At 36.6% G+C, this 17,559-nt stretch overlaps 1 long non-coding RNA gene across 1 annotated transcript in view; it reads left to right on the top strand.

Annotated features, from left to right (window-relative positions):
* The window catches only part of LOC132652225 (uncharacterized), a 96,169-nt gene that overhangs the window by 34,864 nt on the left and 43,746 nt on the right, over positions 1-17,559 (top strand). Inside the window, exon 2 of the long non-coding RNA XR_009589704.1 lies at positions 8,288-8,397. This is a non-coding gene — a long non-coding RNA (uncharacterized LOC132652225). The remainder of the gene's footprint in view (positions 1-8,287; positions 8,398-17,559) is intronic.

Below are 17,559 nucleotides of genomic sequence, written 5' to 3'. Positions count from 1 at the left end.
TCCACATCAAGACTTTCTTCCTGCCTGCAGACACTAAATGTCCAGCTTATCTCTCAGTGAATGAAGAGGTTCAATGAGAGAGCATGGCAGTAACAACCAGTGATGTCCCCCAGGTATGTGAACCAAGTATACAAATTTTAGTTTGCTAGTACCACATTAAAATGATAAAAAAAAAACAGGTGGTGTTAATTAATTTCAGTTTTGAGCATTTCATATATACGTACTTTAGGTCATTTCTCCCTCCAACTCCTCTCATGTCTCTCTCACACCTTTTCAAATAGCAAACATTTATTCTGTAATTACAGTTGTTACATACATACGTATATGTATGTAAATTTGTAAATACAACATGCTGAGTTCATTATTGTTGCTCATATGTGTTTAAGGCTAACCTCCTGGGAGACTCACTCATCAGGGGGCTGGTTCCTAAAGAAGACTGATGTTCCTTTTCTGAGCACTATTTGCCCTTAGTACTTCTTCTAATATTGAAGTTTTGTAAGAACCACCCACAGGCCTTGTTCTCATGTCAATTGTCATCATGTTTTTAGGTTTTGTTTAGGCATTCATATTGTTGTGATTTCCTAGGTGCAGCTTCTCGGTCACATAGAAAACACTTCCCCAAAAGAGAAGTCTTGTCCTGATCCTCTGCATTTTATGCTCTTCATGGCCCTTCCTCCATGACATTCTGTGAGACTTAGGTGTGGGGTTGTTTTGTATATGTGTCCATTGAAGCTGGGCATGCCACAGTCAATTGTTCTCTGCCTTTTGACCAGTTGTGAATCAGTTTCTATCTGCTGCAAAATAAACTTCTTTGATAAGGGATAGAGCTACACATATCTGTGTAAATATGAGTATTTATAATATAGGTCAAAAGGCATATAGTTTTAGCAAAGTGGCAGTGGGAGGTTCTCTTTTGGAGACCCTGGCATCACCAAGAATGTAGCCTAGAATGGTGGGCTACATTGACAATACCTGGCATTAATTTGTTCCTATGGAATGGACCTTAAGTCCAATTAGAAGAACGGTGGTTACCTCCTTAATATAAATGCCAGTCTTACACCTTCAGGAATATCTTGCCATTTGGGTCATTGTTGTTCATAGGCATTATAGCTGGGTAGTACCGGAAGGATCTATGCAAGCTTTCCTATCTTAGGAGCTTGCTTAGCTCCTTCCTGTACTATGAGACCTAGTCCTCCACGAGGAGGGTTCCAGGTCAGTTCCAACTTGATTCCTCCAAGCACTCAGTCTGAAGTATATGGTATCTTCACCAATAACATTTTACCTTCAGTTTCCTGGAGGAAACCAAGAGCAACAGCAACAACCTATAATGCTTGCAGAGTCTCTTGGACACTCTGACCAGCAACTCAAGAAGAAGCTTCACAAGCCCCGCCCTGGGGTTTTTACATGCCTTATCTTCAAGCACAAAATTTATCCATCCTTGTGTTTAATTCATGGGTTTTACTTTCATCTCCGTAATTAGGACTTCCACACTTTCTCTGTCTACTTTGCCAGGATTATTTATTCAATTAATTTTCTTGTTTCAAACCTTCAATACCTTAACTCCTCTTTTTCCAACTAATCTCAGATCCAGTCCCTAACCTATGAATGATCCAGCCATCTGCTTTCTCAACAGAAACCACTAAACTGCCAAACACGGCCAGGAAAAAATTACATAACTGTATTGGTTGGACTTATTCACACAGCCCATCGTCAACCTTGATTCAATCCTTGGTGCTGTTGGCACTCTTTTTATGGCTGCTTAAATATTTTCCCTTTCCCAAGGTAACAAATTTATGTTTTTACACTCCCACTCAGCTTTTACTTTTATATCCAAACAAATTTTATGCTGTATTTGATTAATTTATTCAGATTTCCTCCTCCACACTTCATCATTATGCATAATAACACTGACCTGCACCCATACACTAAGCCACTCTTGTTTTAGCTTCGATTGTCTCTTCCAGATCTTTCTCCATTATTAACGTCTCCTTCACTGATTTCTTTCTCCTCCTCAACATGAATGCAGAAGTCTCCACCTATCCTGATGACGACTTTAAATTTTCTCTGGTCCCTTTTAAGTTAGTATTCTTGTCATTGTTATTTCACATCTATTTCTTTTTTTTTATTTTATTTTTTATAATTTTATTTTTTTCTTATCAGTTACATTTTATTAACTCTGTATCCCAGCCATGTCCCGATCCCTCATTCCCTTCCAGTCCCTCCCTCCCTCCCTCATCTCCACCATGCCCCTTTCCAAGTCCACTGATAGGGGGGAACCTCCTCCCCATTCATCTGATCCTGTTTTATCAGGTATCTTCAGGACTGGCTGCAAAGTCCTCCTCTGTGGCCTAACAGGACTGCTCCTCCCTTGGGGGTGGGGAGGCCAAAGAGCCAGTCATTGAGTTCCTGTTAGAAATAGTACTTCTTCCCCTCACTTTGGGAAACCAATTGGTTACTGAGCTACCACAGGCTACATCTGAGCGGAGGTTCTAGGTTATATCCATACATGGTCCTTGGTTGAATGTCAGTCTCAGAAAAGACCCTGTGCCCAGATATATTTGGTCCTTGTGGCGCTCCTATCCTTTCCCCATCAGACTAACTCCCCTTCTTTCTTATGATTCCCTGTACTCTGCCAAAGGTTTGGTTATGAGTCTTTGCTTTGAAAACACTGCTAGTTAGAGTCTTTTAGATGCGCTCAGTAGACTCCTGTCATACATTCAATGCACATCCCATCTGTCTTTCTAAATGAGGATTGATCATCTTACCCCATGTCTGCTCTCTTGATTATCTTTTTTAGATGTATAGATTTCATTATGTTTATCATATCTTATAGGTCTATATAAGTGAGTATATACCGTGTTTGTCTTTCTCCTTCTGGGATATTTCACTCAGAATGATCTTTTCTAGATCCCACCATTTGCCTGCAAATTTCATGATTTCCTCCTTTTTGATTGCTGAGTAGTATTCCATTGTGTAAAAATACCACAATTTCTGTACCCATTCCTCCATTGATGGACATCAGGGTTGTTTCCAGGTTCTGGCTATTACAACTAAAGCTGCTATAAACATGGTTGAGCAAGTATCCCTTTTGTGTACTTGAGCAAAGTTTGGGTATATACCTAGCAGTGGTATACCTGGGTCTTGAGGAAGCACTATTCCTAATTGTCTTAGAAAGCGCCAGATAGCTTTCCAGAGTGGTTGTACCAGTTTACATTCCCACCAGCAGTGGAGGAGGGTTCCCCTTTCTCCACAACCTCTCCAGCATTTGTTGTCACTTGAGTTTTTCATCTTGGCCATTCTGATGGGTGTAAAGTGAAATCTCAGGGTCATTTTGATTTGCATTTCCCTGATGGCTAATGAGGTTGAGCATTTCTTGAAGTGTTTCTCTGCCATTCTATATTCCTCTGTCGAGAATTCTCTGTTTAGCTCTGTTCCCCATTTTTTAATTGGGTTACTTGGTTTGCTGTTTTTCAGCTTCTTTAGTTCTTTGTTTATACTGGATATTAGTCCTCTGTCAGATAAAGGGTTAGTGAAGATTCTTTCCCAATCTGTAGGCAGTCGTTTTGTTTTGATGATGGTGTCCTTTGCTTTACAGAAGCTTTTCAGTTTCATGAGGTTCCATTTATTGATCGTTGCTCTTAGAGCTTGTGCTGTTGGTGTTCTGTTCAGGAAGTTGTCAAATGTGCCAATGAGTTCTAGGCTGTTCCCCACTTTTTCTTCTAAGAGATTTAGAGTATTTGGTTTCATGATGAGGTCTTTGATCCACTTGGACTTTAGTTTTGTGCAGGGTGATAAATATAGATCTATTTTCATTTTTCTGCATGTGGACATCCAGTTGGACCAGCACCATTTGTTGAAGATGCTATCTTTTTTCCATTGAATGGTTTTGGCTTCTTTGTCAAAAATCGAGTATTAATAGGTGTGTGGGTTTATTTCTGGGTCTTCTATGTGGTTCCATTGATCCTCATTTCTGTTTCTATGCCAATACCATGCTGTTTTTATTACTGTTGCTCTGTAGTACAACTTGAGATCGGGGATGGAGATACCTCCAGATGATCTGTTGTTGTACAGTATTGTTTTGGAGATTCTGAGTTTTTTTGTTTCTCCAGATGAAGCTGAGAATCTTTTATTCAAGGCCTGTAAAGAATTGAGTTGCTATTTTGATGGGAATTGCATTGAATCTGTAGATTGCTTTTGGCAGTATGGCCATTTTCACAATGTTAATCCTACCAATCCATGAGCACAGGAGATCTTTCCATCTTCTGATATCTTCTTCGATTTCTTTCTTCAGAGACTTGAAGTTTTTCTCAAACTTCATTCACTTGCTTGGTTAGTGTCACCCCAAGGTACTTTATGTTATTAGTGGCTATTGTGAAGGGTGTTGTTTCCCTAATTTCTTTCTCGGCCCTTTTGTCTTTGATATATAGGAGGGCTTCTGATTTTTTTTGAGTTGATTTTGTATCCTGCCACTTTGCTGAAGGTGTTTATAAGCTGGAGGCATTCTCTGGTTTAATTTTTGGGGTCGCTCATATATACTATCATATCATCTGCGAATAGTGACACTTTGACCTCTAGTTGGTCATAAAGCAAGCCTAAACAGACACAAAAAGATTGATATAATCCCTTGTATTCTATCTGACCACCATGGACTAAAGCTGGACCTCAACAACAACAGAAATAACAATCAGCCTACATGCACATGGAAACTGAACAACTTGTTACTCAATGACAGCTGGGTTAAGAAAGAAATCAAAAAAGAAATTAAAGACTTCCTAAAATACAATGAAAATGAAGGCACAACATACCCAAATTTATGGGACACATTGAAAGTAGTGCTCAGGGAAAAATTTATAGCACTAAGTGCCTGCAAGAAGAAATTCGTAACATCACATACAAACGACTTAATGGCCCAACTGAAAACCCTAGAAAAAAAAGAAGCAGATACACCCAAGAGGAGCAGACGGCTGGAAATTATCAAACTCAGAGCTGAAATCAATCAATTAGAAACAAATAAAACTGTTCAAAGAATCAATGAAACAAAAAGCTGGTTCTTTGAGAAAATCAACAAGATAGACAAACCCTTAGCCAAACTAACTAAAAAGCAGAGAGAATCTATCCAAATCAACCCTTTTCAGAGATGAAAAGGGTGACATAACTACAGACACTGAGGAAATTCAAACAATCATTAGGTCATACTACAAAAGCCTATATGCCACAAAATTTGAAAACCTAAATGAAATGGACAATTTTCTTGATAGATTCCATCTTCCAACATTAAGTCAAGATCCGGTAGAAAGACTGAATAGCCCTATGTCCCCTAAGGAAATTTAAACAGTCATTCACAGTTTCCCCTCCAAAAAAAGCCCTGGGCCAGATCATTTCAGCGCGGAATTCTACCAGACCCTCAAACTATTCCACAAAATAGAAACAGAAGGTGCATTACCAAACTCATTTTATGAAGCGACAGTAACCCTGATACCTAAACCACACAAAGACCCAATAGAAAAAGAGAACTTCAGACCTATCTCTCTTATGAACATTGATGCAAAAATAGTCAATAAAATACTTGCAAACCGAATCCAAGAACACATCAAAGATATCATCCACCCCGACAAAGTAGGCTTCATCCCAGGCATGCAAGGGTGGTTCAACAAACGGAAATCCATCAATGTAATCCACCACATAAACAAACTTAAGGAGAAAAACCACATGATTATCTCCTTAGATGCTGAAAAAACATTTGACAAAGTCCAACACCCATTCATGTTTAAAGTCTTGGAGAGATCAGGGATACAAGGCACATATCTAAACATAGTAAAGGCAATATACAGCAAGCCTATAGCCAACATCAAACTCAATGGAGAGAAACTTAAATCAATCCCACTGAAATCAGGGACAAGACAAGGCTGCCCACTTTCTCCATATCTCTTCAACATAGTACTTGAAGTCCTAGCCAGAGCAATAAGACAATTAAAGGAGATCAAGGGGATACAAATCGGAAAGGAAGAGGTCAAAGTGTCACATCTATTTCTTTAAGAAACTTTATGACTCACCAGATTCACATCCCTCTGCCCAGCTTTTATTTCAGGGATCATCAGTGTGCTATAGCATCTTAAATTTAATAATCTGTTTTACACTTTTACCCAATTGATCATTTCTGCATCATCTAATACTCTTGTCTAAAGTTTTCTTCTTGAATTTCTTCATTCTTAAATCCTGGCTCAAATTCCTCTTATCACTTATGGTTTTTATTAACTGATTCATCTTCTGTTTTAAATTCATGTAATTTTAGTTACCATAGGAGCCAGAAAAATCAAATCTCAAATATCTATCTATCCTAATAAGACCACCACATCCCAAGCAAAACCTTCACGCCCCAAGATTATTAAAGCTGGTGATTGAGGGTAGTGGGAATTCCACTGCAAACCAATCCTTTAGAACACATGAATCTTCTAATGTGTGGCTTTCATCTTTGAAGAATCATTCTTTGGACTGTGCTACAGTAAAACATTTTGCATGCATTCCATCTTTCTTCTCAAATATTGTAGGTGCCAGACCTGCCTTAAGCTCTTTTATCACTTTTCTCATGGATAAATTTCATAGTAAATGTCTTGTGTACTTATCTCATCTTGAGAACTGCATATTGGCTCATAATATTTAACATACCTACATATTAACAACTAACCAAATATATCTCCAAGTATCTTGAACTATGCAACCAGCACAACATTCCAGGTATGAATTTCTTATCTAACATCTGCAGTTATTTCTAGAAATTCTTACATAACAGTTCTATTATTATTCATGCACTTCTCTCTTCTGGCTATTCTTCTGTTTTCCATGCCCTTAGTGTAGGAGTTCATTAAACACATTGGGAATTGTATGAGTCAGTGATGAAAAACTGTCCTCCGGTAATGTCCCTTTCCAATAAATATTGTATTTAGAAGAGGATCTGCCAGACCAGCTCCATCCCAGTTTCTCTGGCTTTATCACTGTCACCCCTCTGTTTATTAGAAACTCCCTTTTACTCACTAAGTAAACTCCATACTTCCTCTTTACTGAGTGTTTGCAAATGCTGTGTCCATAATCCGGTTCTAAGTTACTTCAACACTACGCATTTTTCTTTTTTTTTCTTTTTTTTTTTTTTTTTTGCAATAGCAAGAGAGCTTTATTATGAGAGCGATCAAACTCAGGACCCATGTCTCACTGACACAACAGTAGAAAGTGGGACCCCGAGCCCTGAGTGAGCAGGGTTTTTAAAGGGAAAGTCTGTGATCAGGGGGTTTCCATGACAGCAAGCAGGGGGGCACATGCCTTGACGTTAGAGGATTAGGTAAAAGTTAGAGGGGTGAGGTAACTTCTCTGAATCACAATTACCTAACACATACAAAGGCTATTCTTCTGAACTGTATCTGAAACATTAGGAAGAATTTTCCCACCCAATTCCCAACCGATTCTCATTGATTATTGCCAGGGAGATTGTCTCTATTTTCTATGAAGCATTTACCAAGCAAAGCCTCATTGCTGAACCAGAAACTAGAGGACGAGAGGCTGCTCTTACTGTCATAGTAAACTGAATAACCCCAAGTCGTTGTTTCATAAATGCTTGAGAATGTTTAAGAAGGTTTTGTAGAATTCATCAAAACAGATATGAAGATGTCATTCTCTGAGAGGGCCACTCACATGTGTTTGAAACAAGATCAAGATCAATTTATTGTTTTCGTAATAAAGGAAGCGTAATGGTAGCCACCAACAGCTTTGTTAAAGAAGTGATGCATTGACTGTACTACAGCCTTGTGAGCGAAGATAGATATATGTTGACTGGAGAGACAAAGACATAGGAATGCAATTTTTTTTTTCAGAGTTGAGACCAGAATTCAGGGCCTTGTTCTTGCTAGGCAAGCACTCTACCACTGAGCTAAAACCCCAACCCCAAGAATGCCATTCTTAAAATGTTTTGTGTTACAAACAAAGAAAAACAGCATTAATGTCAGAAGTAGATGCTGTCAGCTCCTGGAGGGTATTTACTCAGTGGAACTCAGAGAAAGTAACCTGCCAAAGGACAGGTGACTTCAACAGCATGGCATCATCAATGGTTGGTTGGTTGAGTCTTTCTAAATCGATGCATAGTGTATATGCCATTTTTTTGGGGTGTACACAGTCTCCTCCACAAGTTTTTTTTGTTTGTTTGTTTGTTTGTTTGTTTTTTTAACCTTCGAAGAATAAACATTAACGCAAAGAACTTTGTGAACTTGGGACTACTCACCAGGCTGCTTCTGCATTTCAGAGCTTTGAAGTAATATGCCATTACTGCTCAGAGTTGTGACACAGAGACTCCTGTTTGCTAAAGAAGCTTCCTTTGAAATTCTTCCCAGTGGAAGTGCAGGAACAGAAAAGGTAAGTAAGCATACGTAAATTTAACAGATGTATCACTCTTCATATATTATTAATCTCCAAGAGAAACTAAAGAAACAGATCTTCTTATGTTCATCTATGTGAAAACATTTGAATTCAACAGCATAAAGAAAAATATTTTAAATCTACAAACAACTTTTTTTTTTATAAGTTTATTTATTTATTCACTTTACGTCCCAAATGCAGTCCCCTCGCTCCTCTCCTCCCAGGCCTACCTCCCAGCCTCTTTCTTCTAATACCTCATAATAAAAAAACTTCAAGTCTCTGAAGACAGAAATAAAGTAAAATTTCCAATGTCATGAAGATCATATGTAACAAAACCAGAAGTAACAAACAAGTCATAGTCAAGAAAAATTTTGTTCTTTTACAAACTGTTTGTTCCAAGAAAAAATGAAGAATCTTGTTGAAAGAAATCAATCTGAAGACAGCATACAATGGAAATGAGGTCAGGCTTTTCCAGGATCCCTGTCTGAGAAAATACTTCATTCACACTTAAATTGGTAAAATTCTTACCCTCTTATAGATTGAGTGTTCATTTTTATCATTAGCCATGAATCAAATATGCAAATATTTTCACATTTTTAAAATTGAAATATTTCTCATAATCCTACATATTCTCATATAGACATTTGAGGTACTGAAAAACATTGGAAATGAGTGGATTAAGAGTCTAATAGTTATCTGTAAACACATTTGCAAAAAAAATGAATGACTCAATAGTCGTTTATATTTTACTGTAATTTTATTTAAGATTTTATATAATTTTGTTTATTTTTTAACAGAAATAGAGAGAAGATCCAAATTAAGAAAAGTAGAAAAAAAAGGAAAACATTTTTACAGGAAACAACAAAATTCAGAAAATCATGAGACCATCCTTTAAAAAAACGTATATTACACAAAATTCAAACAAGTAAAGAAAATGGATGGATTCCTACATGCATACAACATTCCTAAATTAAATCAAGATGAAATAAATAATTTAAATAGATCTGTAACCAGCAATGATACTGAAGGAATAATAATAATAATAATAATAATAATAATAATAATCTCCCAGCTACAACAAGTCTAGGACCAAATAGATCATAGAGGAAATCTACCAGGTCTTCAAAAAAGGTCAGCACCAATTCTACCAAATCATTTCATGAACTAGAGAAAGAAATCTCCAAAACTCAATCTAGATTTATTTTTGTTAATACAACTGAGATTTTGTCAATTTTATCTTTTCAAAGAACTAATTTTTAATTTATTGATATTTGTATTGTTGCTTTGATTGTTATGATTTTGGTTATTTTATTATCTCTTCCTACCTATAGTTTTTAGGTGTTGTTTCTTCTTGTTTTCCCAAGGCTTTCAGATGTATCATTAGCTAGTAATTTGTGATCTCTCAGAACCTTTGAAATAGGTGTCAAGCATGGCACACCTCCCTCTTAGAGCTGCCTTCCTTGTGTCCTGTAGGTTTGGATATGTTGTATTTTCGTTTTCTTTCAATTCACAGAACTTTTAGTATTTTCTTCTTGATGTCTTCAGAGACCCAAGTATCATTTAATAATGTGCTATTTAATCTCCATGAATTTAATGGTGTTCTGTAGCTTTCTGCTATCTAATTATTGTGATCACTTAGAATACAGATTGTTATTTTAATATTTTCTTATTGAAAGTTGCTTTGTGTCTTAATACATAGTTAAGTGTGTAAAAATATTCATGGATTATAAGAAGAAAGTACAATCTTCAGTGTTTGGATTTGATTTGTGATGGAATTTAACTCCAGAAGTTCTTTATTCAGTTATGATTTGGATAATTTGTCTATGGCAATGTGAAGCATTGAAGTCACCCACTATCACTGTGTTTGGGTCATTCTGTGCCATTAGATCTAATAATATTTATTTTATGAGGTTGTATGTCTGTGTAAATGGTGAATAAATGTTTAGAATTGTAATATCTCCCTTTTCTACTTTTTTATATTTTATTGTTATTATTTTTTTGTACAATTCATTAATTTTATATCCCTATTGTATTCCCATTGTTCCAAAATAGTTTCATTTTGAAGCATGTTTAGTCAGATATTATAAAAGCTACATCGGCCTATTTTCTGGATTAATTTGCTTGCAATACATTTTCTATCATTTTGACCTAAGATTCTGTCTCTCATTGACAGTAAAATATGTTTCTTGGAAGCAGCAAAAAGATGGATCCTACCCTCTGATCCAATCTGTTAGTCTGTGTCTAATTGGGGAATTGAGATCATTAGTACTCAGTTATTATTGAAATATGTGTTAATTTGTGATTTTGTTAACTTTTTTATTGCTTTTTAGACTATTTTGATCAACTGTCTTGCTGTTGTTTATTCCCTGTGATTTGGGGGGTGTTTTTTTTTTTTTTTTCCTTTTCCAGATTCTCATGTTCCCTCAAATATTCACAGTAAAGTTGGCATAATTGCCATCAATCCTTTTACTCTCTTTTATAATGAAAGATTTTATTTCTTCTTAATCTTAGCAGATAATTTTACGCGGTAGGCTTTTGTGGTCTCTTGGAGCTTAGAATTTGTCATTGTAGCCCCCGTGGCTTTACGCAGTTCCATCCAAAAACACAGTACAAGGTCTCCTTTTTTATGTGACTTGGAATTTCTCTATTGTAGTTTTCAATATCCTTTGTTTATCTTATGTTTTTAATTTTAACTGTAATATGCTCTTGGGAGTTTCTGCTATGGCCCTGTGTATTTGGTGTTCTATAGGCCCCTTATACCAGGGAGGACATCTTTTCCACTGGGTATGGAGAACTTGCATTTATAATTTATTGAAAATACACTCAGTGCTTTCGAATTCTTCTCCTTTTTCTTAGGCCTATAACCCCAAAGTATAGGTATTTTCATGGTGTCTTAAAGCTCTATCACCTCCTATTTAAGTATATATGTTTCAGTTTTTTATCAACTTTTGTTGAATGATCCAATTCCAGCCTTGAGTCTCTGCTTTCTACATAACCCATTCTGTTAGTGATACTTTGCACCTTTTTTCTTTTAATTTGGCTTATTGAGTTTTGTGTTTTCAGAGTCTTTTTAGTTTGGCTTTGCTTCAATCATTCTACATGTTTAGTGAATTCTGTTTTCATATCTTATAGTAACTCTCTTCTTTCATTTATCTGTTTTGTCTTCCTTGAGTTGTTTGAATATAACTGTATCATTCTCCTAGCCTGAAAGTTCTTTGGGATCATTCCCATAAGGATCTACTATTATGAAATTAGTACTTTTTGAAGGAGACATATCTTGGATCTTCACGTTGTTTCTGTTTTTTGCAGTAGGCTTTGTACATTTGGAGATGGTTGGTTGTGTGGGAGTGTGAAGACTGTGCTTGTTATTGTAGTAACTGCTTGCCTGTCACTGCAAGGATAACTGAGGAAGTGTAAGCACAGGATCTGGGTGGAAGGGAGAAAATGTAGGTCAAGTAGTCAGGATTTGGAGGCGCTTACCTGTCTACTGTGGGAACTAGGCAGACAAATGATAGGCCTGCTTACTTGTCAGCCGTGGGAACTGAGTGGACTGGTTGTGATCTACTTTCTTTTTCTGTATCAGTGGTATACACATGTGTGTGTGCATTTGCTTTGTGTGTTTGGGTGTGTGTGTGTGTGTGTATAGATGAACTTTTTCTGTGCCTGTACATGTAGAGGCCAGAAGTCTATGGTAGGTCCTTTCCTCTTTAACTTTCCACTTTTTATTTTAAAACAGGGGTACCCACTTAACCTGAAGCTGATTGTTTCAGCTAGATTGATTGGCCAAGAAGTTATGTCTATCTGCCTCTCTCTGTTTCCCATGCTAGAGTTTTGCCTTATGACTCTACACTCAGCTTTGATGTAGTAGTTATCAGTCGAGATTCAGGTCGTTTATGATTCACTAAAAAGGACTTTATTCACTGAGTCACTTTCCCAGCCTGTGATGCACTTGTCATTGCATTTTTTGCATGAGGTCAAGGATTAACTCTTCTCCCTGGGAATACTCAGAATCCCAGCATCACATCACATCTTCAGGTAACTCCTCTTTAGTGTATAATCTACTATATTTTCGTAAATGGTTTGGTGACTGTGGCTATAGGTTAATGTCTGGTTTGTCAACCCCATTTCATTGTTTGTATGTGCATTTATATTAACACCAGTATTATATGATTTTTGTTACTAGGACTCTGTGATGTAATTTGAAATCAGGTATTATAACACATGCAGCATTTTTCCTTCTATTCCTGATTATTTTTGATATTTGCAGGGCTTCAGTAATTTTGGAATTTTCTTTCTAATTGTATAATTGTGGACTAGTGATATTTCTTGGTAGGAAAAGGTAATCTTTGCCAACCTTGAGGACATGAGATTATTGTCAGGACTCATTTGGTAGAAGAAGAGAATCTGATCTTCATGTATAGCTCATGACATTTCCATGCTCAAAAATGCACACACAAATCAATCAAACAATCAAAAAGGTATTTTGAGGAGCACTAGTCATCAATCAATAAACCTTTTGAGGATGTTGTATTGAATCTGTGAATCACTTTTGGTAATATTCCTATTGTAAAATTGATTCTGCTAACCAATGAGCATGGCACGTCTTTTCATTATCTTGCATGTTTACTTTCTTTCCTCGGCACTAGAGTTTTTTTAATTTTATTTATTTATTTTAATTACAGTTTACATACTTTGTATCCCAGCTATAGTACCCTCTCATCCCCTCCCAACCCCACCCTCCATAAATCATCTCCTCCAATGACCCTCCCCAAATACACTGATACCCCTTCCCTCTTACCCAGGTCTGATCAGGACTGGTGGCATTGTCTTCTTCTGTGGCCTGGTAAAACTGCTCCCCACTTAAGGGAAAGTGATCAAACAGCCAGCCACTGAGTTAATGTCAGAGAGACAGTCCCTGTTCCCATTACTAAGGGCCCACTTGGAAACTGGGCTTTCATGGGCTATATCTGAGCAGGGGTCTAGGTTATCCCTATGCATGGCCCTTGGTTGGAGTATCAGTCTCAGAAAAGACCCCTTGGCCCAGATTCTTTGGTTCTATTGCTCTCCTTGTGGAGCTCTTGTCTCAGTCCCCAGGTCTTTCTATCTCCCATTTCTTTCATAAGATTCCTGAGCTCTGCCCAAAGTTTGACTTTGAGACTTAATATCTGCTTTGATGCCCTGCTTTCAGAAGCCCCATGTGGCAGACTCCTGTCCTGTTCCCTGTTCTCTCCCTCTTCCAATGTCCATCCCGTTTGCCTTTCTGAGAGAGGATTGACCATCTTACCCAGGGTTCTCCTTCTTGATTAGCTTCCTTAGGTGAACAGATTTTAGAATGTTTATCCTATATCCTAATATTCACTTATACGTGAGTATACACCATGTGTATCTTTCTGCTTCTGGGATACCTCACTCAGGATGATCTTTTCTAGATCCCATCATTTGCCTGCAAATTTCATGATTTCCTTGTTTTTAATTGCTGGGTAGTATTCCATTGTGTAAATGTACTACAATTTCTGTATCCATTCCTCAGTTGAGGGACATCTGGGTTGTTTCCAGATTCTGGCTATTACAAATAAAGCTGCTACAAACATAGTTGAGCAAATGTCCTTGTATATCCCTAGGAGTGCTAAAGCTGGATCTTGAGGTAGCACTATTCTCTTTGTTTTTGAAAGTGCCAGATTGATCTCCAAAGTGCTAGTACAAGTTCACATTTCCACCAGCAATAGAGAAGGGTTCCTCTTTCTCCACAACCTCCCCAGCATGTGTTAAGATAAGGGATGGTAATACCTCCAGAAAATCTGTTGTTTTACAGGATTGTTCTAGCAATTCTGGGTTTCTTTGTTTTTCCCTATGAAATTGAGAATTGTTCTTTCAAGGTCTGTAAAGAATTGTGTTGATATTTTGATGGGAACTGCATTGAATCTGCATTGATTGGCCGGATGGCCATTTTCACTATGTTAATTCTATCGATCCATGAGCATGGGAGATCTTTCCATCTTCTGATATCTTCTTCTAATTCTTTCTTTAGAGACTTAAAATTTTGGTCAAACAGGTCTTTCACTTGCTTGGTTAGAGTCATACCAAGGTACTTTATGTTATTTGTGGCTATTGTGAAGGGTGTAGTTTCCCTAATTTCTTTCTCAGCACTTGTCTTATTGCTCTATCTAGGACTTCAAATACTATGTTGAAGAGACATGGAGAGAATGAGCAGCCTTGCCTTGTCTCAACTTCAATGGGATTGATTTAAGTTTCTCTCTGTTTAGTTTAATGATGGCTATAGACTTGCTGTATATTGTCTTTACTATCTTTTAGGTATGTTCCTGGTTTCCCTGATTTCTCCAAGACTTTGAACATGAATGGGTGCTGGATTTTGTCAAAAGCTTTTTCAACAGTTGAAACGAGATGATCATGTGGGTTTTTTTTTCCTTCAATTTGTTTATATGGCGGATTATATTGATAGATTTCCATATATTGAACCACCACTGCATGCCTAGGATGAAGCCTATTTAGTCATGATAGATATCTTTGATGTGTTCTTGGATTTGGTTCGCAAATATTTTATTGAGTATTTTTACATCAATGCTCTTAGGTCTGAATTTGTCTTTTTTTTTTTTTTTTGGTTGGATCTTTGTGTGGATTAGGTTTCAAGGTGAGTGTGGCTTCATAGAATGAGTTTGGTAATGTTCCTTCTGTTTCTGTTTTGTAGAATAGTTTGAAGAGAACTGGAGTTAGCTCTTCTTTAAAGATCTGTTAGAATTCTGTGCTGAAACTATCTGGCCCTGAGCTTTTATTGGAAGGAAGACTTTTGGTGACTGCTTCTATTTCCTTGGGGGAATAAGACTATATAATCTATTTACCTGATCTTGATTTAATTTTGGCAAATGGAATCTATCAAGAAAATTGTCCATTTCATTTAGATTTTCAAATTTTGTGACAAACAGGATTTTGTGGTTGTTTGGATTTTCTTAGTGTCTGTCATCATGTTCCCCTTTTCGTTACTGATTTTGCTTATTTGGATAGTTTCTCTCTGCCTTTTAGTTAGTTTGGCTAGGGTTTGTCTATCTTCTTGATTTTCTCAAAGAACCAGCTCTTGGTCTCATTGATTCTTTGAATTGTTTTCTGTTTCTAATTCATTGAGTTCAGCTCTGTGTTTGATTATTTCCAGTCATCTACTCCTCTTAGGTGTGTCTGCTTCTTTTTTTCTAGGGCTTTTAGGTGTGCTGTTAAGTTGCTTATATGAGATGTCTCAAACTTCTTTCTGGAGGCACTTAGTGTTATGAACTTTCCTCTCAGCATTGCTTTCATTGTGTCCCATAAGTTTGAGTAAGTTGTACCTTCATTTTCATTGAATTTTAGGAAGTCTCTAATTTATTTTTTCATTTCTTCCATAACCAAGCTGTCATTGAGTAGAGTTCTTTAGTTTCCATGTTTATGTTGATTTTTTTTTATTCTATTGTTGTTAAGGTCTAGTTTTAGGCCATGGTGTTCTGATTAGATACAAGGGATTATTTCAATCTTCTTGTATCTGTTGAGGCTTGTGTTATGACCAATTATATGGTCAATTTTTGGAAGGTTCCATGATGTGCTAAAAAGAAGGTATATTCTTTTGTGTTTCAGTGAAAAGTTCTATAGCCATCTATTAGGTCCATTTTATCCATTTTATCTACACTTACCTCTGTAAGTGCCATTATTTCCCTGTTTAGCTTCTGTCTAGATGATCTATCCCTTGGTGAGAGTGTAGTGTTGAATTCTCCCACTGTTAAGATGTTGGTATCAATGTGTGATTTTAGTCTTAATAATGTTTCACTTACAAATGTAGGTGCTCTTGTATTTGGGGCTTAGATGATCAGGACTGTGATGTCCTCCTGGTGGATTTTTTAAATTTATTTATTTACATCCAATTACAGAAATAATATTATTAGATGCATGAGTTTCCTTGATAATAAGGCACTCAATCCATAATTTATTCAGAAATGATAGTATTGATCTTTTAGTCTTATTGTAGATTTTGTGTGCACATTCACTAAATTACATTCTATAAGAACTGTTCAATATCCAGATATCTTTACTATTTTAAAATACTTCTATTTTTATATAAAAATATTGCATAATATACAGTAGATGCTTCAAAGTAAGAACTCAGTTTTCCACTAATTATTTTACTCATTTTTTAATTGGTGCTATAGCACAACATCTAAAATGTAGAGTAGAGGTATCCCCTGATCCTGTCCTCTAATAAAAAACATCCCAATGAAAGGAATCCAACACTTAATACTACAGTTCAAGAAGAAGTTCCACAGAAAAAAATCTAGATCTATGTATGGAGTAGTCCTATTCGTGTTTTTAAAAAAAAATCAGTCCAGAACAGTCAATGGTGTGTTGTTTTTCAGTAAAATTATTGAACTTTAAAAGTTAAAAAAAAAATCCCTCTGGGTTTCTAGGCAGAAACAAAATGTTGTTTACAGAGAAAAATATCAGGCTGGCATCTGAGTTCTTGTCAGCAGCATCAAAGCAAGAAGCCAGTTCAATGCTTTCCAAAAGAAAAGAAAAAGTGCAGGCATGAGGGAAGGTTTTCTATCCAATAAACTGTTCCTCGAATATTAGGACTACTCAGGAGTCTTTATGGAGGGATGTAATAAAGGATCGTCACCTTAACTGCAGATTTTAGCACATTGCCAATGGAGCAAATGGACTACCACTGTCATAACCCCCATCCTCTCTTCCTGGGTTACAGTGAGATTTAGTCCTTACCTACAGTCTAGTCACAGTTATAACTGGGTGATGTAAACGTTTCAAAAGATATAACTGTTGAATGTTTAAAATCACTGGGCAATTAAAAAATCAACGAAAGTGCTAAATGCCAAGATTTCATGATCACAAAATTGTTTTTTTCTCCTTATGTTTCTGTCTAGATTGAGTTGGATGATACTCCAGTTCCCTTGTAACACTAAAATGAGATAGCTGTCTGAAAACTAAAACAGGAACAAAATATTGAATTACTGTTTTGTAAGATTTTGAAGTTACCAAAAAATCAATTCAAGCCATCTCCTTTAATGCACTTTGACATCTGCCATTCAGCATGAAGTTAGTTTCCATGCGAAATAGGATGAATAATTTATGCTGTTTACTTTGAATGAGATTACTCATAGGAGGCTGGAG

The sequence above is a fragment of the Meriones unguiculatus genome, chromosome 2 (assembly GCF_030254825.1).
Source record: "Meriones unguiculatus strain TT.TT164.6M chromosome 2, Bangor_MerUng_6.1, whole genome shotgun sequence".
NCBI classification, from domain to species: Eukaryota; Metazoa; Chordata; class Mammalia; order Rodentia; family Muridae; genus Meriones; species Meriones unguiculatus.
This window is presented reverse-complemented; position numbering and strand designations above follow the sequence as displayed.